The sequence below is a fragment of the Ylistrum balloti genome, unplaced genomic scaffold (genome assembly GCF_031769215.1).
Source record: "Ylistrum balloti isolate Yb309-2 unplaced genomic scaffold, AGI_CSIRO_Ybal_v1 Utg370406, whole genome shotgun sequence".
In the NCBI taxonomy this organism is placed as follows: Eukaryota; Metazoa; Mollusca; class Bivalvia; order Pectinida; family Pectinidae; genus Ylistrum; species Ylistrum balloti.
This window is the reverse complement of record NW_026782277.1, coordinates 52,416-79,488: the sequence shown is the minus strand read 5'-3', so window position 1 is coordinate 79,488 and position 27,073 is coordinate 52,416. Positions and strand designations below refer to the sequence as shown.

At 35.9% G+C, this 27,073-nt stretch overlaps 1 pseudogene; it reads left to right on the top strand.

The window, feature by feature from the left end:
• Positions 1 to 983: 983 nt before the first annotated feature.
• LOC132554448 (uncharacterized) lies at positions 984 to 26,500 on the top strand (annotated as a pseudogene).
• The last annotated feature ends 573 nt before the right edge of the window (positions 26,501 to 27,073 follow it).

The window sequence follows — 27,073 nt, the reverse complement described above, 5'->3', positions numbered from 1 at the left end:
TAGACTAGTTTACAGGAATTTTGTGAAACTTCAATGTACTTATTGTATTACATGAGTAATATGTATATACGTGTAGATTTTAAAGAATATTATCGAAAAGTAAGAAAGTAGAAAACAACTACACACGCGTATAAAATGCTGCTTTATCTGTGCATACCATAATGTGTTTGTAGTTAAGGTTTAATGGTCTGTATATTCCAAACATATCACACGTGAAAGTTGTATTCATTACAGGATGGCATCTAAATCAGAGAAATAGCTGGTGCATGGACAAAACATGTGCTCCAACACCGCTACCGTGACCTTATCTGTACAGGTAAAATGTTTACAAATACCTCTCTGGATAGCGACACTCTATAGGACTGTATACTACTGTAGTTAAGCGTACACATGTTTGATCAGGTTCAGAATAGCACGCAAATCAAACACAAGCAGTTGATGATATAAGCGTAATTATATATTTCAGAATAGGTTATGGAATTAGGAAGCAAACCTAACAAAGTGAGTTGGATAACAGGGACACCTGTACATATTTTCGGATATGTACATATATATTTTCCGTTTATGACAAAGTGTTCACAAGTCCATAAAGGGACAACGATTTGTTTTCAATTGCATATAATAGTAGAGTTAATAAAATTAGAATAGTAACATATTTGGGTAAATTATGCGTCAAACGTTCATGCTCGTGAACATTTTATATTCCAGTGTATTCCTGTATATGAAGAGAAAATAAGCTGTGGTATGAACACAGTTGTTTTCGTGGTATTGTTTAATCTGTATTTTGAATATTTACTGAAACATGAAATGTAGAGATATCATCACAAACTTGGGACAAAAAAGGTGGATTAATAATGAATAATGACTTTATAATGTTTAGGCAAATCAGACGTTATTGTCAGTACATCAAGTACTTGAATATAATCATAGCTTGTGGAACATGGCCACCACCAAATGTCAGTTCTTTTCCACCAATTTTAGAAATGGATAGGACTTCAGATAAACTAATTTGGTCCTCCTTCGCAGGCCCTCAGGGAGACTCTTCCCGAGCAATTCGTAGCGTAGTTGTGCTAATGATTGGGGTAAGTCTGGGACTACAGCAAAGCCGGATCCGAGTTTTATCTTAAAACCAAGGATCAACACTTGACTTAAAAAACGTACTATAATGTTCCTCTTTTCCTCGGGACCATTTGGTAGTCGGTGAATTGTCTGAAACAACACGGCATCTGCGATATGAGCAGGCACCCCCAAGGTTTCCTTACAGAAGCCGCGAACTTCAACAAGGGAGGTCCATGGTATTGCCGGGAATACTTCGCAGCACTTAATTCCACTTTCTGCCCCATTATTCAAGAGCGATTCTCTCATTTGTCTCAGTTTCAAGTTTAACTTCTAGATTTGGGATGGTTTTCTCATGTAGAATTTTCATTTTCCCTACCACATATTCTAATGTAGTATCATGTTTATCACCAGTCTTTTCAATCTTCTCCACCATTGATGTAATTGAGCTCATATCTTCCTTTAGCGATGCTATTTCACTGGAAATGCTACTATCAAGTTTATCACAGAAATAACCTGATTTTTCTTGTTTAAATGGACCCATGCTTACTACGAACAGGCTCCAAAAGTTTGATAGTTATTCCTGGCTGAACTCTCCGTCAACACTCTCAATAGGTTTAAAAAATAGTATCCTAAACACACATTTAGGGTATAAGAACACTGCTTGGCTTATTCGATAACCTATTTTTACAAAATGATGATGTACAGTTCAAAATGTTTGATAACAGTGATGGGGTAAAGTGTAAAATTATTTATTTTCTAATGAGCCGGGATATAATGTCCTTTCTAATCCATACCGGAAGTCAATCCCAAATGCATCACTGAAAGAACAATGAAGATTATAGGTGTCCATATACTATATTAGTACGGGACGATATCTATGCATTATATATTAAACAAAAAAAGAAAGGTAACACTACTTTATTCTGTGATTAATTAATTAACCCTTCATAAATCCTTACCAATCATGTACGCATAAAGTAATTGATCAATTATGATAAAACTGCAGTCATGGTTCGTTATACATCTTTGCGTTCAGTTGATTTTGTTCGACTGTAAAGGACGTTGGGGTCAATTTCAAAGGTAACACCATAAGTAACGGGTATGGCCACCGTTTGCGAAGTAAACAGCATTGCAGCGTCGTCGCATGGAACTCGTAAACCGGCGGATAGATGTTGTTCCATTCAGCGATCAAGGCTTGGGCCAGCTCCTGCAAGTTTGACGGCTGATTTTGACGTTCTCTCACGCGTCGCCCAAGAACGTCCCAGACATGCTCAATCGGTGACAAATCAGGTTAGATGGCCAAGCTAACACCTGTACGTTATTCTGCTGCAAGAAAGTTCTGCTGACGCGACTGGTGTGCGCTGGTGCGTTATCCTGTTGAAAAATGGCGCCAACGCCATGGCGTCTTATGAATGGCAGAACCACTGGTCTTCAAATTTCGTCCCGATATGGAATGCCGGTTAAATTGCCAATTAACACAACAAGCCTGGTACGAGTCCCCCACAAATACCACCCCAAACCATTACACTTCCGCCGCCAAAGCGGTCCCGTTCTGCGACGCAGCAGTTCGCAAAACGCTCCCCTCGTCGCCTCCGCACTCTGCGCTTTCCGTCACCGTGTTGCAGACAAAACCTGGACTCATCTGAAAACAGAACATTGTTCCATTGTCGTAAGGCCCAACGACGGTGAACACGGGTCCAGTTAAGCCGATTATTACGGTGACGTCGCAACAAAATGGGTCCAGTGTAGGGACGTCGCGCTTTCAATTGGTAGGCCCTCAACCTGTTGCGGACTGTTTGGGGAGACACACGACGCCCAAACAATGTCCATGTAGTCTCTACTGCTGTTACGAATCGATTGCGTAAGTGTATCAAACGTATACGACGGTCATCCCTGGCGGTGGTTTTACGGGGTCGGCCGCTTCGGGGACGATCGGATGTTGACCCAGTTTGGTTTAAACGACTTACCAACTGGCAAATTGTCTTTACACTGTAACCAAAATGCCGTGCAACTCCACGGCGAGACTCCCCAGCCTGGATCATGCCTACAGCCCTTTCTCTCTGTACTTGTGACAGCCGGGGCATAATGATAAAGTTGATTTCTAAGTCCTAAGGAAATTCAAGTTAGTCGCAGAATACCTCGTGCAGCTCTTCCGCTAATACAGACTTTCACGCTTGAATAATTTTAGTAACCCCCTTGGATTTTGTAATGTAAAACAATACCATTTGCTAATATTGCACAAACGTCATTTTGTTTTCACTCATTTACAGGTATTCGCCAAGGAAACATGTTAACCTTTCTTTTTTTGTTTAATACACTTTGTTATAACATGTTAAATTAAATGGGAACTATCAAATGTATTGATCTACCGTTCATCCAGATTTGTAAAAAAATCATAACAAAAATAATTGGAAGTGACAATACAGTATTAGTGGGATCAATATCCCTTTTAACAAAAGACACCAAAGCGAATAATTATTTTTCTAAAAGGGATAACGGACAGTGCAAGGCTAACAATAAAAATATTTCGTCGCCAAAACAGCACCTATTGGCCATATTTTTTTTCGATATGAAAAGACATACAATACCACGTGGCAGTATGGTTACATGAATGATCTGTATAATATTGTTATGCGTGGAGGTCTTCATTTTATTTTGAATTACACATCTGACAAAAGTCTGAGTTCATTTATTCTTCTCTGACACCGCAAAGACAAAACTCATGAGCTTCACAGGGTGGGAGGGTGACTGTTACACTTTCCGGCCTCAAAATTGATAGCATTGACAACGTAGTTGTTCTCTGAAAGGTTATTTGGTCTGTTACAGGTCAAAAATACACACACAACACAATAGCAAATACAACAGTGTATGAACAAATTTCAAAAACGGATTTGTAGACTTCTGCCAGAGAAGAAATAACGCATTGGTATAAACCAAACTCTGTAGTGTAATTTACACCAGTTGTCCAACTAACAAAAATTCTCTTGGTAATATATTTGGCTCAGAACTGTCATTTATTCTATATATTAAACATCTCGAGTTACATCCTACAAAGCTCTACACATATTATACTTGTTCAATTCCCGACAGGTTTCGGAACAGTTCTGGATAAACATACACCATTGATCTTACGCTAAACTATATTGTATCAAACGGCGTGTTCTCTGTCTGTCACAAAAAGTCTTTAAACTTGTGACTTTAAAAAATGCCCTGATCCCCACCTTATTACACAAATGCGCTTAGAATATATCATATTTCAAAGCGAAAATGTATAACAATTGTCTGAATTCTTGGCACAGAAAACAGTGATAGAGCATCTAAAACCGCGTTAAATCTTATTGAGTTCAACATCACACTACCATAAACTGATCTGAAATCAACCATCTTGCTACAAAGAGGATTGACAGCAAAGCTAATGATAAACTATCAAAAGTTCATATAAACACTGGTACACATCTTCCTATAAAGACAAACCACAGAGAGGAAGTTGGTCAGCGCCGAAAAGAACAAAACTATCTCAGGTATTAATTTCCTTTTCGAGGTAAAGTTCCATCAGTATTTTATGACTGTGTTTACAGTGAAACATGGTTTTTCTCACAACTACATCTATTTCACATCTGATATGCCACGTGACAAAAAAAAAAGCATGGTGTTATTGTTTTTGTTTACACACCGAGTGATTGTCTCTGACCACCAAGAACTGTGATTAGTTAACCGCTGAATATTGACATCGGACTAAGTTTTTCCAGGCCACGGATCTGCAAAAATCAGGTGAGATACTAAATTACGGTAGAACATATTTTTTAAACGAAACGGGACATCTTTTTAAATAGCTTTTCAACTTACCATAAACAAACTTCGTTAATCTTAACCCTTTTTCTTAACAATCCGTGCAGATATTGACAAAGTACCTTGGCCCAAAACCACACTGAAATGAAAAAAATATCACACCATAAACAAGCTTAATATGAGTTTTATATCGTTCCTGCAATAATTAGGGACCATGCGAATCGCCATGCTCACGTATACAAGATAAGGGTATGATATAAGCACGTTGTAAATATCATCAATATACGCTATGTAATGACCAGGAAAAATCAATACAATTCAAACAGGACCGTAATTTAATTTCAATAGAATTAAAGAAAAATAAAGAAGATTTACACGGCGATCACTAAAAAATAAGAATAAGACCAAGTGTAAATAGAGCCTACTCAATGTTATGTAGATTGTATTGAATAATTCAATATGTTTTATGTCACGGGCATTGGACAGCTATAATTCGAAATAATTTTCCTACAATACTGACTCATCTAAAGGCAGGAAATACATTTGTAATTCCTGCGACAAACCCAGTCAATACATTAAAACAGTTTTTCAGGAAGGGAAAAGAATTATATATCATCACCAACCAAATCCAAAACACTTTTTCTCAGATTAAACATGGATCAATGTCGTTCCTAAAAGTAATCGACTGTGTAATTGTCTTCAATGTTTTCATCCTAAAAATTGGCTATTTTTGCGACAATCGAAAAAGATATCTGAAATGCGTCGGAATCAAATTGTCTTTATTCAGTCATCTTATTGTTATTTGATCCAAAGGAATATTACTAATCACATTCTGAGATATAGAATTACAAAACAAATCAATCGAGATCCCCGTACATAATATGGTTGTTGACGTAGCCGGATGAAATAACGTCCTCCAAACATCTCTTTAGATTATCAAAGAGTAAGGAAATGAAAGTTCAAACTATCGATAGTAAAGTGTCTGTTTCATATGAATTTGAAAATGTTTCCCTTAAAGTTGTCTTTGTTAATTGAACTGGAACATAAAATAACCAGACAAAATCGTATGGCGAATTTATGACCATTTCCGGTTTGAAAATTAGGCAGGAACGTATCCAGTTTCCGTTTATGAGATTATGTGCTCTGCGTTTCTACGACAGTGAAGACAGGATATAAAACTTTACATCTAAAACTAAGAAAAACTAAGAATGACCGTCGTATCTTTCTCTCTTCCTTAAAAAATCAAGCAATTTTCAATGGACAACTTTGCGTACTATTATATCATGCGTCAGAACTATTAAAACGTAAATAAACGAGTTAATTAACTCATCCGAACTGTGTTCAGTTAGACATTTGTCAGATGTTTTATCATAATTTAAATGCCAGAATGAAACTATCTAAAGTTACTGACTAGTATCGACCAGTGGACAATTATGTATTGACCAGTAGTCAGAGGCATACAGTTGTTACCTAATATAATACACATGCTCAAGTATTTAATTCATTCCCTGATTATATAAGTAATTACCCGAGCCCTATCTAGGCAGTTCGCATGAAGGTCAATGTATACTTATATTGTGGAAAACAACCTAATCTACGACCATTCCTATTTATAAGTCTATTATGTGTTGACGGGCCGTTAGTAATATGATAATATTAATAAATGACAACTACTCATGTACTAATTCGTATTTGTTAGCCTGTTATATAAGGTGTAACCAACAGATTCAAAACATTTTAGTATAAATACAACCGTATACCTATCTAGTATGCATCGGTTCCTGAAGGCATCCGAGTGGTACCATTTCGACATAGCCTATCCATATAGAACAACCCGAACAGTGTCTTGACTTTATCATTTTCATTCTACCACAAAGCTAATTTTACGTCCTGCTACAGTGTGATGGCAGAGTTTTATGTTTTTGTTTTTTTATTTTCATAAAGGTTTTGGTGATCGGCACTGTGTTTAGAATATATATATATTTGCTTGTTTTCTTGCCGTTAGTGTCTCATGAAGAATATGTTTGTCCATACAATAACTATTAGTTTACAGAGTCAGCCATCTTTGTTAATGTTTATACCTCGTAAACACATTAAGATATGCTTTTGGCATTCTCGTTTTCGACAAGATTTAGTCACCGGTTTCGATGATATTATCAATCCCTAGCAGGCACTACGCTTCAATAAATTTGGGACGGAGATATTAATCCGACACACACAACACATCAACGCGTTTAGAGTTGTACAATTATCGGAAGAATACCTTTGATGCGCTCAAAATAAATCATCAATCATTATCAAAAGATCGTAATGGTCGTTTTAAGCCTTGTCAACTTTTTATAATTTTCAAGTAATTATACAGATTTTTTTTTTCAATTTTCTATGTCTTTGGATATATAGTTTCACCAGCTATAGAAAAATGTGAGTGAAACGTGATGTACCACGATATAACAGCATGCTTAAGATTTCATGAAGAAAATTAATGTTTAATTTCTTGTATGCGGCGAATTTCAACGGTCGTCATAATAATGTCGCTGAGAAATTTCATCGCAGAATATAAAGATGAATGCGTTTTTAGCCCGTTAGTATTCCTTTTCTTCCGTTGTTGGTAACCTTGTTTTCATTAGGGAATGTGACATTGCTTACTTCGATTGACCAAGGTCTACATGGCGGACGTCGTCGATGAAGCAGAAGACGATTATTCTTCCGGAATACCTGGTCTTTTTCTCTTTGTACCTTTCAGGTGTATCCGTGTTCCGTGTCAATCTTTGTTTGGTTAATATTTTGCCACAGTCTTACGTATTTTGAGTTTCAATTATGATTATGTTGCCATGTTGGTATTTTCTTGATTTGTTTCCTGAGAAGAATTGGATAAATCTATTTCAGTTTTATATGTATGTTTTCTATGGTCTCTGATTGTATCCGTTTGATTTTGATCGGTAAAATTCAACATATATGATATGCATGGTATTGTCAATGAAGCAGAAACCTCTTGCCCATCCGGAACATCAGGTCTTATTTCACGAGTCAAATTTGTGTTTGAATTTAGACAATGTGTACATATCGATATTAAAGTTGCTGGTTTTTATAGACTTCAAGAACGATGTTTTTTCTGCTTGGAAAAGAATGCAAATGACTGCTAATGCATTCTGCCACAACTTATTTCATTAAAATGACTAATTGTAACGGACAGCCACATTTCCGACAATAATCGCGTTACAAAATGCTCGAGTCTATCGACAAGAGTAGCAGTTTACTTTATATTGCTAAGTGAACTACTGTAAACGTACATATTTTAGTGGTAAAGTTAGAAAGTACTGCGCTAAATGCTGCCTTTTTATGCTTGTTATGTGGTAATTATGTGGATACACGAAGTTATCAGAACATTAATTTGCCAAAGAGTGATTGTACAAAATTAAGTTATTATTATTACATTCTTAACGGCCCGTCAACACATAAAAGGTCATTGGAACCATCAACCGGTAAACACACAGCGAATTAAAAAGGAAATAACATCAAACAAACTAAAAGGTAAAAGACAAATGCTAAAAATCTTAAATGGTCATATTACACAAAAGATTAAAATGATAAGTTATAGTCTATTATATACACCAAGATTTTTCAAATAACCTAGATGTTAATCCATTTCAACCTTATTTTTACAATGAATATACAAGATACGTTAACAGTGCAATTTTAAGTTAGCGTTAACCATAAACCACATCATCAGTAGTTCATTGTCATTATTCCGCAAACATACACAGGGATATTACAGTTTTGATGCAATATTCAACTTAACTGAAAAAAAAACGGAAATGCATGTCACCAAACTTATACCAATTGTACAAATAATACAAAGAATCTATTGGCTAAAGACGTAATAATTAATGAAAGGTTCGCTAGTAGTTCCTGTTAATAATTCAAGATTGGCGCCATTCGTCGTATGTTTAATTGTGTATTGAAGCAGTGCAAGGAAATGTAAGAATATGTTTGCCGTTCTTCAAGACCTTTAGAATCCCCCGGGAGTCGATCGCCTAAAATGCTCAAGCGCTTTCTGTACTTGACGCGTGCATAGCGAGTGCTCACATCAGTTTCGGAAGCTCAATGAACCAAATTAATATGGACATGTGTCGCCCAGAATTAGCGCTCAGAGTGCAGTTGTTTGAAGCCCCATAAACTGAGGAAGAATCAATTTCCGACCTGCGGCGTCGAATGAATTAGAATATTGCACTTGTATGACATGACCCAGGTGAAACGTTCGACAGAATCATCATTTTTTTATTTCGTCTTCTACTTTATATCACTGTTATTGAGATGTGTCAATATTCCGTTTTTAATGTATCCCTGATAATGAAAGCATGGTACTCTGCAACTAGCTGAACATACGTTTGCAGAAACACGCACAGCTTTGATATCTTCGAAGTGAACTGCACTGAAGCATAAAACTGGTCAGCTGTTTGTTAGGTGTGGCTCCTTTGCTTAGATTGGTGAAGGATTTCTTTATGTCGGGCACAGATTAGGTACTCTCGACTTTCCCTCGTCATTTTCTAAGATGACGAGTTACCTTTCTCCGTTTCATTTTTCTTTTTTTATGAAACAATACGGCGGTTTCTCATATGCGGTAATTTATCCCCATTCAGTATAATGAGCAAAGGTATCGCTGCGATCAATCTAGAATGACAGATATAAAAAAGAAAATACCAACATATCAAGATATTTATAATTCAAATTCAGTAAATGATATTAACAAAAGAAGGATCTAACATTAAAATGTACGAGGACTGCTTGCTATGTTGAGAGCCTTGTATTTTAAGAAGTAAAGCAGTTATGTCCTTTTTCGGTTCTAATATTCCCTGAAGATTTGTATACCCGAAGACTGGGGTCATTTAGTCGATGTATGTTGAAGAGGTAACACTCTAAAATAAACAAGACAAGTATCTTTTACAAAATGGACGAAATCGCTGAAATAGCAGTGATTCAATATTTGCACATGGAAGGTCGACACCTAACACCTAAAACATGGGTGGCGGAAATTAAGCATGGCAGGCAGAGCCTTGGAGATGACGCCCGTTGTGTCACTGTTATAGTCCAGAAGTTGTTAATAAAGTCCATGATATTGTTATGGCTGACAAGCGAGTTACAGAAAGATATATGGCAAGTATAGTTGGTATTTCACAGAGATGAATACATTCCATTCTCACGGAAGATCTTGCAATGAGAAGCTATCAGTCCACTACAAAGACTTGTGACTGCTAATCGGAAGCACACTAGACTGACTTTTTCTCGTGCTCATTTGAACCTTTTAGAGAAAGCCTGCTAACTGTCTGCAGAGGTTTGTGACTAAAAGTAAAACGTGGGTCCATCATTTCAACCCAGGGGCTAAACAACAATGGAAGCGCCGTGATTCACTCTAGCCAAAGAAAGCAAAGACTGCTACATCAGCTGAAAATATTATAGCCTCGGTTTTCTGGGATGCTGAATGTATTTTAATGGTAGATTATATGCAAAAGGGACAAAGAATCAATGGCACATATAACGCATCACGTCTTAGGCAGTTGAGAGAAAATATTAAAAGTGCCGCGTAAATCTGTGTTGTTCCACCAGGTCAATGCCCCTGTTCCCAAGTCTGTCATTGACATGGCAGCCATTAACGATTGCGGCTTTGAATTTATCGAGCATTTGCCTTTTTTTGCCTGATCTTGCTCCATCAGACTTTGATCTATTTCCAAAACTGGGAAAGGTCATTTCGATCAGGTGATGATCTCATATATGCAGTGAAGGACTTTCCAAACTTTCCAAGAAAATAATTTCTTTAAAAGTGGTTTAAGGCCCTTAAACATTGCTGGCAAACGTGTATAAATACTAAACGGGTTTATGTTGAAAAATAATGCAACATGTTATACTCCTCACAACTCAATCAGCCCTCGTACAAGAGAATAGATTTATCGGAAGAGTCAGCGTCTTCGGACGGGCATCATACACATGTAGCTTCATAATTCACACAGAAATATAATATTTGTCGATGAAATCACAACAAAGACCGTAAAATATTCTCGTACAAATCGTAATATTGCGAACAAGTCCTTGAAGATGGAATAAAATGCGACACGTTCACACTATAGATGAGTAATACAGGGGTGTTGCTATTCTGAAACGGAAAATTCACAACAGGGAGATGGAAATCATCAGCCTTATTATACAGCTTAGTGGAAAGCTTCTCTATGTCGATGTCCTTGTAGGAAGAGGTAGAAATGGTAGGCTGATGTACAATAATCTGACATATCCATGATTTTCAATTGGTATGGGTATATACGATGAACGATGTCAATACATTTCTTGTTGTGCAAAGACAAGACGTCAACAATGCGCATTGTGACAGATTCCGCCACGCATGAAAAACAATGCCTGCCAATAGAAGAGCATAGTTTGTCCCCATAGATATGATAATAGTCCGTTTAAAGATTATATAGGCAAACTCAATGATAATAAATATTTTTGGCAATGTGATATTAGTTTTTAATTATTATCTCAGCATATTTGAATTAGAATTGTCACTGTTTTGGAATAACACTATTGCGAAAATAAAACAAATATGACAAAATGCATACATAACAACATGAACACCAGCAATTCAGAAATCCTTCATACATGGTAACATGTAAAATGTTTACCTACAGCGTAAATCTTTGAATTTTCTCTGGCATGTATTTCTTCCAGTTTTTATTTCTTGAAGCTTTGTTCAGTAATGGAGAGGTCGGCTCTTTCTAATACCAAAGATGCATGCGGAGTAAAACTACGTCGGCCAAGACACATCTACAGTATATTTCATTACTAAACATCTTATTTCATCCATTTGTTTTTTCCGCAGGTTTTTTTTATGTTAACTGTCTCTTTTGTATCATTAGTTTGGCCGTTGTTTTAGCGTCAGCCTCGATGAGAAGGACGATGTGGTCTTGTCCTTCTATTCAGACGTGCTCATTAACTTGACAAATCTTAGACATTTGCAAAAGAGAGCAAGGATTTTATTCTATTTCTTTATTACGTCGAGAGCCAGAAGTATATTCATAAATATTCTATACCTGAACGACAAGACCGATAAAAAAGAAAATGTAGATTGAAAGTAGTAAAATGTAAGAAATTTGAATTAGAATGATATACTGCACTGCTCTTTGTCTTGCTGAGGTCGCGTTAGCTGGTCTGTGTAGATGACATCGATTTTGTCTTACTTAATAAATCGTTAAATGTATATATACGTTGGAAGGGGGAACATCAATTTCCTTTAAACTGATCACGCTCGTTTGCCATTTTTCATCTCAATCCAATTTTTGTGAGGCAATGGCGATAAATTTCCTACACGTTATGTTGAAGTAGATCTGTCTACATGCAAGATTGCAATCATAGAGTTGGGAAACGACGGCGACAAGCTCATCACAAAACGTTTTTTTATCTCTATCTAGATTATTGCGTGTTACACGTGTGATGTATAAAATATTGTAAAAAAGATGTTAACATATCTCTTTGCGGAAAGCCACGAGGAAGGAAATGTTTCTTAACACGTCATTTGCATATTACATCAGTCTTGTGTTTTTCAGCGACATATTCTATGGTGGCTTTCTTATGAAAGAAATAAGAGATAGAATCAAAGAAATCAGATTGAAAAAGGGCGACATGTAAATTTTATGCACCGAACAAAAGGGATAGACCATCTTCTCGTGCTGATAACCCGTATTAATACTGATAACGGGGTATTCTTATATGCAATGACGACAATTGTGACCCACCGTTAGAAAACCAAAGTTATTGTTATTTCGGCAAACTACCATACTGTGCTGTGTGGAAGCGAAATATGGAACGTCGTTGGTTAGCACTTCGATCTGACCTATTTGCACAAATATACAATAACAGGAAAAAGTAACGCGACTTCAACTCTACGGTGTAATAAAATAACATTATGAGCAATATGCCAAAATGTGGAAAGAAATCGTTAACTACGAATATTAAGACTATCCAACTTTACATCTTCCGAGATTTTTAACGAATGAGGATTTCATTAAATTAAAATACCTCTTTGAGTAAAAATAATGATAGTTGTAACACCGATCCCTTATATCGTGTGCGTCCTCATCAAAGAGCTATTTCGTCTTTTAATTCCTCCCCACGTGTGTTCGAATGAGACAAATCGGGGCTATATTGTGGCCAGTCAATAAGGACGTTGTTTCTGGGTTGCAAGAGAGTGTCTACAAACTCTTGCATTGTATAACCTAGTTTAATAACGCGGTAAGGGCAAATGGTGTCTTATAATGAATGGCACGGCATGAGGCCCCATGATCTCATCTCGATAGCCGTTAACTTCCTTTTATCCTTTAGGTGTCCTTATGCATGGGAAATTCCTTTCCAAACGAAAACCGATTCATCCTCAAAGATGTGCTCCAAAACAAAAGCGTCTACAAGACGCTATTCTCGATGCTCTGCCGGTACACAAGATGACGGCCATCTGTTTGAATAACTTGAATCGAGATCAGTCTGTAAAGAGCACGGATCTCCAACGTCTCATTTGGTAACGTCTAGGAAATGTGCTGTCATCCTTGGCATACGGCGCGCTCGATGTTGACTTGCCAGGGGCAAACCAACGCAAAGGCGACGTTAGCGTAAATTTTCCTCCAGCAATATGGTTCTAACAGTTTTTGAGTAGATTCGAAGTTTCCATTACCAATGGTATTTCGTGCCGATTCGGCTCTCGTTCACGTCCTGTCACGCAAGTGGGTATGGCTAATGAACGATCTTGCCGCCGTGACGTTATACGAGGATGTCCGGATCGCGGTCTGTCATCAACTTTTACCGTGCCGTTGAGACATAGAACTAACCGACTCATAGTCGGTTTGTGAACTCCGAAGTAAATAGCTACTTGCTCTTGAGTGCTGCCTCCATGAGTATTGTAAGAGCCCGTCCTTTGTCAAGTTTGGATAGCTATGGCAAATTTGTAATGTAATTGTTGATTGCAAATGTATTGGCAATCTGGCGTCCCGGTGATAGTCAGAAATTTACAGCAGTTTAAATGGAAAAGATAACATGCATTATTACAGTCACGGTATATTGTAATTTGTCTTGTGCATTCAATATTTTCGCCATTAAAACAATTATTTTCTGACTTAAATGACAAAAAAGTATCAGTCATCTTTTTCTGTGAATATTTTTAGAACAATGCATTCCTAGTGTACATGACATATATGTAGCTTCTATTGGTTTGAGGATATTCATATTCAAATTAGGAAACAAAAGACACACAAGTGAAACAAAGCAAAACACTATTACTCTTCAAATGTTTCCCTCTCTCTTATGCATAATGTTAGGATTATTAAAACAACTACAAAATTTGATTTCAGTTTCCACCTAAATAATTTCAATGGTGGAAAAATAACTAAGTTTTCATGCACATATTGCCATAACCATGCCTTATCTCTGGGTATTATCATCCAAAACATAACAATCTAGCCAGATAGATATCACATGTTAATGTTTTAGACTATGCCGTTTCTTGTAATTCAATTTTGTTATCAAGATTGTCATTTTGAGGTTGCACTTTACAAAAGATTGTACAAAAGACACAAGTGAATAGCACCATTTAATGATTTAGAGTAAGATAATACAGAGCCAAACAATGAGGGTAACTGCGTCATATAGCTAGTACTCGTCAGTTATGCTAAGGACATACAATTTGAAGTCTACGAGTCGACTTAGGACATTTAGATGCCAAATTTAATTATGATCATATCCCTCTCACGTGCATGATGTCGCATACAAAACACCGTATAACATTGAGAGTGAGAAATAGCAACTCTATTGGTTGGTGTGAGATGACATTTAGGCATGGATAGGAACGCTAAGGCAATGAATAACAACATAAAAGGTAACGGTTGATTAAATCATATATTATATGCATGCATTATATTTTTTTCCAATATAAGCATTTTTGTTGTTTCAAACGACAGGTTATTTTTTTATTTGTAGTATCCTCATTTCAATATTATTTTAATGCCTTATTAGGGTATGAGATAAGATACGTTTGATTCTTATCCAGCGCAATCGTTGATGTCTACCGTGTTCCCATTTTAGAATGTGACATGGAGGTTTAAATGATTTAGAGGAATTTGCTTACCCCCTGTTACATCTGGTACCATTCTTATTGCGCTTTCTTTACGGATTCTAGTGTTTATTTTCCCACGTGTGTTATATCAGGAGTTGAAGGGATTATTTCTTTGAAATAAGAGAAATACCAACATATCAAAACAATCATATTCCAGTCTCAAATTCTATGAAAATAGGGCAAACACAAACAGAAGAAAGATTTGCACAAATAACATTCAAGTTAATTGAGGACATCCTGGCTCCGCCATGTCAATCCAAGTAAGTAATGACAAATTTGTAAAATGAAACCAACACAGATTGTGTCCATGTCGTTTTGATTACCCTGGGAGTATAATGGAACACAATTAGAATTTGAGAAAAGGTAAAAAATCTCGCAGACACTATATTTATGTTGCTCTCACAACAAAACCCTGCACTTGCTTACTACCCAAAACGACCAATTTAATATGCAATATACCACTCAAAAACACGCAGCTAAATCAAAGAATACGTATACAGTTCGGGACGCGGCACTCCATTATTGATCTCTTTCACTTTAGACTGTCTACAAAATAAACGAGCTTTCACTTTATAGTGAGGAGAAAGTAGATTTCCTATGTAAGTTAATGCAAAATAGGCGTCGGGAACATAACCATGTATATGCATTAGTCTTCCGATGTCAATCTATTTCCGGGGTGTAATTGATGGCGTCGCCATCTGATGAACTTGTTTTTTTTCTTTTGGATTCAATACTAGTAGCGTATACATTGCCAACAAACTAATCTGGTTACTTGTAGTCACGACAAAAGAGATTTCCCGCAGGTTTGGGCAATTATGAAATATCTGACTGGTGAATCCACTTGTATAATTGTAAGTGGTGACTGACAGCGAACTTCTGCATATCAGTTTCTTTCAGGGCACAGATGAGAGCACAAATCGATCATGTTTCTTTATAGCAACATTTCAGACATTTTTAGTAATATTTCGTTGTTTTTTTTTGTGTGTGAATTGTCTTTTTCTCTTGCGTTATAGTGCAAAATTTGAAAAAAAAAGAAATACAAAAACAGTTTTAGTATTTGGTATGGTTCTAATGGAATTTCTATCTTTTCACAGAATGGCTTTAGTATCGCTAATGCATCCCTCGACACTGCCTAAAAGTAATGCATTTGAACGTGTTTTTAATATTTAAGGTATAATCTACAACTCATCACATGCTGAAGAGAACAGATCCGGTACGTAGGGGTTCTTTTCTGTCACTTGTCACCAATTTAGACGACCAAGAAAGCACCACTGTCCTTGTTTTGAAATATATGAATTCTTTTATGAAAACTTTACGAACGGTAGATTGGATTATTTCTCTGAAAATATCGTCGTTGAATACGTTATTTTGCTCTGTGTTTATATATAACACCAATTATGTTTTATCGTTGCCAAAAATGACTCAAAAAAGATCGGCTATCACAGAGTCCAACAAGAAAATAAAACATTAGTTATATTACACGTTCTAAACACAATTCTGATACCCATTCAATGCAACACTTTAAAGAACATATCTATGTCCGGTTTATTGTCGATAACATGTTTTCTAAGAAATCGTCTGGCTTAAAAAGATCAATATACGTGTTACAAAAGACCAAAGCCGCAGCTTGCTGATAGAGACGATAATGATAATTAGAAAAGAATATCTTTTCACAACGTTCGAAAAAAATCCTGCTCTAAAGAAATCGCTTTATTTGCACTCAAACTCTATACAATTCATTCTATTGACTTAATCCCTCTCTTCAACGAATCAGCCTCAGGCAACTGATGAGGAAGATTGCGGTGCGAGCAAAGTAAACAAGACAAAAAACATGTTGATCCTTCTTTGCCCACAGGAATGTTTTCGTAGGATTTCTTCACGTTCTCGCAAAGGATACGATGTACTCGGTTTCTGCAATAATTATTATCATTGCGTTCTTAATGGCCCGTCAACACATAAAAACTCATTAGGGCCATCGACGGTAAAACACACAGCGATGCAAAAGGAAATAACATTAAACAAACCAAAAGGTAAAAGACAAATGTTAAAAATCTTAAATGGGTATGTTAATACAAAAGATTAAAACGGTAAGTCATTCTATCATAGACAAACATCTTTCATGTAATGTAGAATTTTACAAATCTCAACAGTCTCAAAAAGGGATTTTAGACACATGTTACGATAAAAACATTCACGAGTAGACAGAAGGTCATTGCAGTCCAATAAAAAAAGGTTTAACGGTGAATGCCTCATCACATCCTATACACCGAGGATTATCCTCGCCTTTCAACATATATGAATGTGTAAGGTATGTATGACCCATCTGCAGTCGGGCAAGGACAACTTCGTCTCGGTGGTTTCCACAATAGATAACAAGTTCACAAGATATTGACAACGACGAGCATCTTTCATGAAGTGGTATACTTCTATATTTCTTTATTTGATATTATGGATTGTGTGTACGCTTCAATGGCAATGCTTTGTTTTGATATCCCAAGAACATATAATAATCTTGTACAACTTCAGAAGTCAAATTCTGAAACAAACATCAATGTTGTAGCAATTATTGAATATATCCTAGTAAATGATAAAAAAAGTCCGGACTGGATACAAAATCAGACTACTCACAGTATAAAATCCTTCTATAAATAAACGTCAATAAGAACAAATTGACAACCAACTCTCCACATTTTACTGTTCGGCAAACAGTGAACTGTCTTCAAAACTGACCCATTTGACTCTTTGTTTGATAACGGAAACACATGTTCTAAAGCCCGCAAGAACAAATTTCAATTGTTGTCTGTGTTTAAGATGAATTCTTTTCAACTTTATCTGCTAAACTGATTACTTTTACAACAATGATTACTCCTGTAAATTATATTTGCAACCGTTTCATGTGTTCATGGACCCAAACAGGAACTGAATTAGACGCGACTCAGTAGAGCTTCATACTCCCATTACATTGAATCTCACTATCGCGACCTGGTAACATTAACCTGCTGCCCACATTTGAACACTTGATTTAGTGTTCTGTCCCTGTATCTTATTTTTCATGACAATTGTTTTCACGTGTGTGTTTCTGTCTAAAAGTTAATTCTTTATTAACCTTTCTATTACGAAGAGGTTACTCTCTCGATTATTTTCTTTTAACATTAGTTATTAGAATTTGAACGGTTTGTACGTCCAGACGATCATATTTTGTAGGGGAAACGGTATTAAATATTTCGCAGATGCATTCATCATCTGTTATCAACATATGGGTTCCATTTGTGCAGAAGTAAACACCGATGAAACCAATTTCCGGTGGTGTCTTTAACAAACAATATCTAATGCAAACCCGTATTTCGAATCACGCGACCTGATTACATGTTTTGCTTTGGCATTCTGTATAAAGCTTGTCAGTCGCGGAATATTTCAAATTATTTAAAAGGTCCCGTCATCTTTAAACGCTGTTTTGACGTAAATTCCATTGCAATCATAATTAGGCTCCATAATGATATCATTGTGCAACATATTATCAAATTTCGAGAGACATTTAACTTAACCGGAATACATTTTCTGTGAAAGAGCTATGTTTTAGATCACTATTGTAGTTAAGCCATAGGCTAACAGCACCTCGCGCACTCCAACACTATGTGACACGACAAACAAAAGGCACAAAGTGCTTGCTTCGTCCTATCGATTTACTTCATACAATGACGTATTGTGTTTCCGAACACAGTTGTTATGAAAGAGAAATTGCAATATTCTTTGAATGATGTATTGTCAAAAGGATGGACGGTACTCGTGTTTGACCGAATATTTGAATAATAACTTTCACTGATGAGGCAGTTAAATGCCATAAAATTTGTATTTAACACCTGCCGTGGTATTAATTTTGTTCATCAGAAGGAACGCAAACCTCCTCAAGCAAATCCGCATGCTTGGGATATTTTCCCGGATTTTCTTGTATTTAAATTCGAATTACTATAGGTTGAATGCATTTCATTTCGTGAGCGTTTTCTCATTTTTAATTTGAGCAAGTATCCACGTTGGGTCGGGAAATTATCCATTGTACGATACAAGTAATATCTGTCTCCATGTTTGCAAGAAATGCATCAATATGATAAAACACATTAGAACAGTAGAACAAAACAATGCAATAAACTGTATCATGCAGGTTTTTTGTTGTTTTGAGGGGGTATACCAGTTCCATAATTAATTAAAATCATGTTTTCATGTCACATTCACCTGTTTACTGGATTGATCTCTCTCTCTCTCGTCACTTTAATCCCCTCGATAACTCTAATCCTCGTATGCCTGTGTCCAAAAAGGTGATAGCAATACAATTTGCACTTATCCTTTCCATATATGAAGAATATACTATGTGTATTAAGTAGGTTGTATGTTGAGACATTATATTTTGTAGAACCACTAGAAATAGATGTAGCGAAGTAGGAGAGATGACATATTGCGAAGATCTTCAATAAAACCAACATTTCATTCTAAATATCAGCGTGTGAATGTTGATATATCGTGTTGAAATCTGTAACAACATGTCAAGTTGTGATATCTTCAATATATCGCCACGCTACCGAACTCTCTCGACATTACATTCAATACAGGAATATTCTTCTGTTAACATTGCGATATATACACGCAAGCATTTTCTGTTAGTTTCGAAAGGTCATCTCTAAAACCACACCGGATAAGTAGACCTTTGGGAGCACATTTTGTCTGCATCACCATTGATCCACTATACTATCAGGGTTTTCTGGACACTGACGGTAAAGCGCTAGTTTTTGACATTTCCGTGACGTGAGGTAATGTCCATAGCTATCGTGCGTTATCATCAGAATGGTTAAAATGACTTTCAGCAATAACTATCACCCGGGAATATTCTTGTAAATGTATCTATCATCTCATCTGAAATTGAATTTTTTTCAATAAGATCGCTGCACTCCAATTGTGGTAATTACCAGTGTAGAATTGATGCCCTCTTTATAGTACTACAAAACCTGATACTTACTGCCTAAGTCACCCCTGTCGGTCACATACTTTCCACAGGCACCAGAAGACCGTCGCCATGCTACTACAGTGGTTCAAAAGACGTTAAGAAATATAAACAAAACTTAACCTGCCTTATAACCTTAGGACACACCGCACTTACCGAGCCTTCGGATATACATTGATGTACTGTTATCATTATGTTTATAAATAGATACAGTAGGATTCCGAACATCCCTGGCATTCGCAGACATATGTCCCATCTTCATTAAAGAATTTAAACCAATCAACGTTTTAAACACCGTCACCATAGTAACGAACCTCTTTTAAAATTATTCATAATCACACGTTTCATTTTTTATGGCGTGAAGCTGTACTGAACAGTGCGTGTTAGTCGCGAAAACCAACATATTCCAGTTTACATCATAGAGAAACATTTCCGGTGGGAATCCGGTTTGTATCTTTGCAATTTCCCTTCAGATTAGACACTCTTGGCAATGTTTGCTGTCATGCCAAAGTATTTACAACTAATTTCAGTAAATACATAGTGCGGTACATCATTCACATATTTCATAACATTTTTTCAACATGCATCTTGTGGTGTTACAGAAGAATAAGATACGATTTTCTTTAATTGAGTATACATGTATATATAAAACATTAAATATTTTAAGTTTGTATTCATCAGCAAGGCTTAATAGTCTACTGCAGCAATGGTTTTGATATCAAGATATATCATACCAATTATCCTAAGATTCAAGTCTACAAAGGGTGAAATATAATACTAATCTCTACTGGATATATTTCTATAATCTCATATTAAAGCCTCTAGGTCTCTTATTAATAATTAAACTCTTTTAATATTACAAAGCTCACTCGTGTGTGAACTTATTTTAGCGGTATTCTAATATCAGAGAGTTAAGTCATTGCGCTTATTCGGGTGCGGCGCTAAAATTGTCCCGTGTTGAGCATGAGAACACAACAAGTACAATAATTCGGTGATGATCACATATATATAAATACATAATCATTTGGTCAGTTAGAATAATCACCTAACTTGTATGGTATGGCAAGTTTCATAACAAATACAGCAATACCTACACATCTTTAATCATTAAAGAACAGCTGGAAAATTGTAGGGTGTATCAGAAAAAAACATATATCTGCTAATTGAAAAGTTACTCTAGCCGTCAAAGTGCAGGTTGAAGATTAAGATCTTAATAGTCTAACTCCATTCCGGAGCGCTAAAATAAAGAGTTCTCTAATTTAAATACTCATATCTGCTAATTGAAAAGTTACTCTAGCCGTCAAAGTGCAGGTTGAAGATTAAGATCTTAATACGTCTAACTCCATTCCGGAGCGCTAAAATAAAGAGTTCTCTAATTTAAATACTCATACAGTATCTTGACAATCCCATTTGGATATCTTGTCTTAATCCCTCGGGAGTTTCCACTTAATGGTATTTTGTTTATTGTTAAATTCACTTTGATATTCATATGATGATGTTTTCTTAATTTCCCTGGGAATATCTATTAATCCATTTTCGACAAACCTTTTGGGATTCCTTGGTTATTTTTTGTGATAAATCGTCAATGGCTTTCAGATATCTTGTTTATCAGTTTATCGTCTGGTATCTATCACTCTGGAATATCGTTTAAAATGAACTAACATATATCGACCTGCATTTAAATGGCGGGTATCGTCAAAAAGCAGTAAACGCTTGTCCTACTGTACTTGGACACATGATCTTTTCATCCTTTAATATTTTGGGAGTATTTGTGTATGTTTTGTTCTCGTTGATATTTTACCGTACTTTTATCATACTGCTCTACCAAGTATGCTAAATTTTGTCACTTTCATGTACATCCACTAAAGATTAGAAGCTGTTTCTAAGCACAAGTAGAACTGTTACAGTTTAAACACGCACTGTACGTTTGTACTTGGGTACAGAGTACGAGACCCATAAACGATCTTTTTTTGGACTTTTGAAATTGCAGATACGACCTAAACAACATTTATCATCCTATTTTGCCTACATAATCCCAGAGGTACACATACATGTTGAACAATTTGATGGTAACTTCACAGGTCAACAGGGAAAACATTAACCTATCGTAAATGATTCAGTGCGTGATACAATGACTTTACAACCAAGACACTCCACTGTTGATGTTTCCTACACCTGGATGTTCCTGAGTAAAGCCTCTGTAGAAATTCAGTTTACTCCCTTCCTCGTTCTGACGTCAGGCCAGGCATCTCAGACACAACATAACTGACACGTAAGTGCTAAGACAATAGTTTTAATTGTTCTTTTCGCTTCCATTTCAAAAATAAACATCTGGCAAAAAAGGAAAAATTTATGGAAAAGTTGGTGCGATATATGTCGGTTTGTAATACTTTTTTATCTGTTTTCTTCATAAGTATCTTTCCTATACAGTGTGAATTATCTTTAATCTTTTGTGATAATATAACCTTTCAAGACATTTAGCATTTGTCTTTTATATTTAGGTTGTTTGATGTTATTTCCTTTTTGGATCGCTGTGTATTTCGCCCGTTGATGGCCCTAATGACCTTTCATGCTGTTAAGATTGCAATAATAATAATAAACAGCGTGATGGCGCGTCATATTTTGTCATGCTTTCGTTCCGCATCAAAAGCTATTTTATTTATTAATGATGTTTCTTTTTTGGTGTTTTTCTGATGCAGTGATGCAAAGGAGTGAAACCTGTGAAGATGTTTGATGTGTATTGTACAAGAAACCCTATGACTGAAACCTCTATATTTTGCTACAAACCTAAAATGTTCACATCAAATAAAATTCCCGATTGCCAATTGAAGAAGAAAAAGGCATAAAACTCTTGATTAGCTTTCAGGTTGTGTTGAATTAAGGTTTTAAATCTAATTGTATTTATTTATTTGTTCATTCATTTTGGCATTTATGATGGCAATTGATAGTTCTGTTCATCGACGTAACCATCAGAACGGCGAAACAGGAAAAGGTGATTTTAAAGGCTGTTTAGAACGGGTTCCATATTAAATGTAGGAGACGATGAAATATTATTATTATTATCATGATTATAACATTCATAACGGCCCGTCAACACATAAAAAGGTCATTAGGGTCATCAACCTGTAAAACACACAGCCATCTAAATGGAAATAACATTAAACAAACTAAAAGGTAAAAGACAAACGCTAAAAATCTTAAACGGGTATATTATCACAAAAGATTACAGCGGTACGTCAGAGTCTATTATATAGACCAACATTTTTCAGGTAAACTGGAACTTTACAAATCTCAACAGTATCAAAAAGGGTTTTAGACTTGTAATATCTATTACGATTAAAACATTCTCGAGAAGACAGAAGGTCAATGCAGTCCAATATAAAATGTTTAACGATGAAGGGCTCATCATATCCTGTGCATCGCCGTTCAACATATATGAGTGTGTACGATAGATATGGCATATTCGAAGACGGGCAAGGGCAACTTCGTCTTTATTGTTGTCTCTATATCATGGAGACCATTCACCGATAATATGTTTTACGGAGGGCAATTTATTGTTGGTATATGTATTCCATTCCTACTGCCACGCAGTTGTTCAAATATGTTTAATGAATGGTTTTTAATCGGTAAAATGAAGTTTAAAAACAACTGTTGTTAGCGATAAAGCTTCCTTTGCGGCACTGTCTACTTTTAAGAAGCAAGACGCGGAATATGCATTTTCAAACGGAGTCTCCGATAAAATTAATAGGAAACAAAAAGAAAAAAAAATCAGTCTGCAGTAACAGAACTGTCGTCAAATTAGTTAAGTGAATGTATAATTTATTCCCCTTCGTTCCTGTCTTAAAAGCTATTTTCTAATCACAAAAGCAAATAGTACCTACTTTTGAAGATTCGGATGGACCTTAGTATAATTGTTTTTGTAAGAAAAGACTAAAAAGTGTATGTAAATAGTAACTCAGAATACCTTGACATGCACAGCAGACTTTTATGCTTCGCCGTCGTTAACATTGTCCGTTCGCTGTCTCCAACAGACGAACAAATGTCTTCGAAAAAATATGTTCCAAGTAGTTGCAGACGGCTGTCTTATGCAGAGACGTTTAAGGATAGGAATATAAAGTGAAAATGGTCTCGTTCAATTTCCGGAAGGTTGGATAAGTTTGTCTTGTAAATGGACAACCCATGTGTCTATCTGATAATTAATAACACACAGGACGGAATCTTTCTCAGTGATACCAATCCCAGTGTGATCCAAGTGTATTTCTAATTAACGTAGGGAGAGGCAGATGGAAAATTCCGGAATACGGCGTTTACATCTCGTAGACAGATCTGACAGTGGTGGTATTTACAAGATACACAGCCACTCTCCATCATAACTATCTGCCGTGATCGTATATGGAGGATAATCCATATACCAGATAACGGTAGAAACCCAAAATTGGTCTAAACCCCAAAATTGGTCCAAATGTCGTCAGTAAAAGTTTTGGATAAAGGAGAAAGTAAAAATCAGCAAATGTATAACTGCCATTAGAGCAATAAACCGATTTTGGATTCTTCACAACAGTATAATTTGTACACGTCAGATGATAAGTCTGTTACTGTATTATGTTACTTCCATCACGTGTGGTTTGACTAATTAACAAACACAGCTGTGATGGGCTTAACAGTATGAAAATGTGTTTATAAAAGGTGTTTGAAGTTTTGGTTGAAATTTTAGATCACTGCTTTTTAACATCCAGATCTAATTTCATGAGTGGTCTAAGAGTGGTCTTTTTTAATGATAAGCAATTCGAGCAAATATAATATAACTGGTTTGTCAGTCAACTTAAATATTCCTCATTGTTTTGTTTTACATTATTCTAGCGATTTTGAAAGGATCATCTTTTTGTGATATAGCTTAACGGTTTATGCATTATTCATCTGAACTGCCAATTTGAATGTTTATCTCGGTTTTTCCATTGTACTTCCAATATGAACCGCACTGTACCAAGATGGTGGCGTCAACAGAACCTCTGTAAAAACATATATGCAGAACAAATCGATTCTTGTGCAATTCTTGCCCCAAAGTTTTCTTTCAAAGCTAGAATCCTTACGCACGTCTTCTACGACGTCAACTTCTGTCACTAGACCTGCTGTCTTGGTAGATGCATTAACATTGAAGTCTTATTATATCTAATACAACAAAATACGTTAAGGTTTTGGTAGTGTATTATACATCAATCAAAATGCCAAGTTACACAACAAAAATTAAATTGCTATACCATTTAATTCATTTTCTGCCTCTGCGTTGAATTACATCTGCATTTCAATTTAAAAAGTCACAGAAATCTTCTTCCGAGAAAATGTAAGCTATTAAGTCTTCTACGTACGTGGATGTAGTGATGCAATCTACTTTCACTGACGGATTTTTCAATTCTCCTCTTTTTCCTATCTTGTCTCATCTGCGGATGGATCAAAAGACATTAAAGTGGACGTTAAAACAAATAAATATATTAAAGGACTTTTATCAATATTTTATAACGTGCTTTTTCTACTTAATTCTGTTCAAAATTTATACAAGAACATTATGAAACAAATACAAATATTTTCTGCGGTGTGAAATTTTGACTTTATTTGTTTTGTTTCGTTTAATGAGTTTACCTGTCACGTGACGTCATGATGTCAGACTAGCATAACTCTCCCGCATTCCAAAAGAGTAAACAAAAGCGGAACGATTTAGGTCACGCATATCAGATTTCGAAATGATTCGCGGGAAGACCTAGACCTCGTTGAAATCCACAGGCATATGTAAGTACTTCCGTATCAGTTTGAGCCTAGAGTGAACGGCGGTGCAGCAAATTCAGAAGAGGTTAGGCCAAGTGACAGAGAAGTCTGAAGAGTATTTGTGCTGAATTCGGTTTTATCAAGCAGAAAAATGAGAATGCAGGGCTGGAGTGCATTACGCATCATCAGAGATTTATAGACAACTGCCTAAACAGGAACGTCCTGGAAGTTAGCGTGTATGCATTTGTACAGCATGATGGACCGCTGGATGACAATGAACCAATTCATGAGTGAGTTTCTTTATTGAATTGTGATAAATCATATAACTATTTCATAACTATTTCATTACATTTAGTACACAAGTTAAAAATTTTAAAATACACATTTGACTTTGTTTTTATAGAAAGTTTGTTGAAAATTTTAACAACATTTGAAACATACAAAACACAACAATCTCTTTTGAAAAGTTTTAACATTATTTGATTTGTTTTGGTAAATACATGTGCATTGTAAAACAATGGTAACAGAACTATAGAACAATAAAAACTAACGCAATGTTATTGTTATTGCCTATTTATGTTCAGGGCTAATCGCCACACAGGAGGTTTGTTTTCTAGATATGGCTATGTCTAGGTCGGGGAAACAGCAAAATTCTTCCAGCTTGTGTTGTGACATACTTTGCCTTCGGAGCAATGCAACATGATTTAGATATGCCAGACCAAAATGAGACCACATCCAAAATAAAACAAAAATAAAAACCAATAATTCTGCTTTCCTCCTACGATGTCTTCTTTATTTCTTGATCAATATAATGATATTTCATGTCAAATTTCACCTGACAAGGCATTTTACTCTCCCATAATTTAGAGTAATCTCTGTGTTATATCGGGAAAGATAAATATGTCTTTATTTGGGTAGATAAGACATCTGGCATACACTGGGATGTTCCGAAGTGATTGGATAATGTCATCATCTCTAGTAGTATAAACACGTCACCGATGATGGTATCGATTTCATGGATTTTTTCGTGGACCATGCAGGAGAGATCTTCTAAACCATGGAAGAAAAATAACTCATCACCCCTGTATTTTGAAGACGTGGATATCTCAACCCCTGGGGTAATTTTCTAGCTCTATAAACTTTTTAAAAAATCACCCTTCGAGATGAGATATCCCAGTCTACAAAATACAGGGGTGAAATTCTATTAGTGTTGAATATCAATGTCTTAACTCTTTGACAACTTGAAGATTTAAAACTAAATAATTGGATTCAAAACAGACAGCTGAATGTAATGATTACCACAGTGTAGAGATGGAAGCAAACTTCTC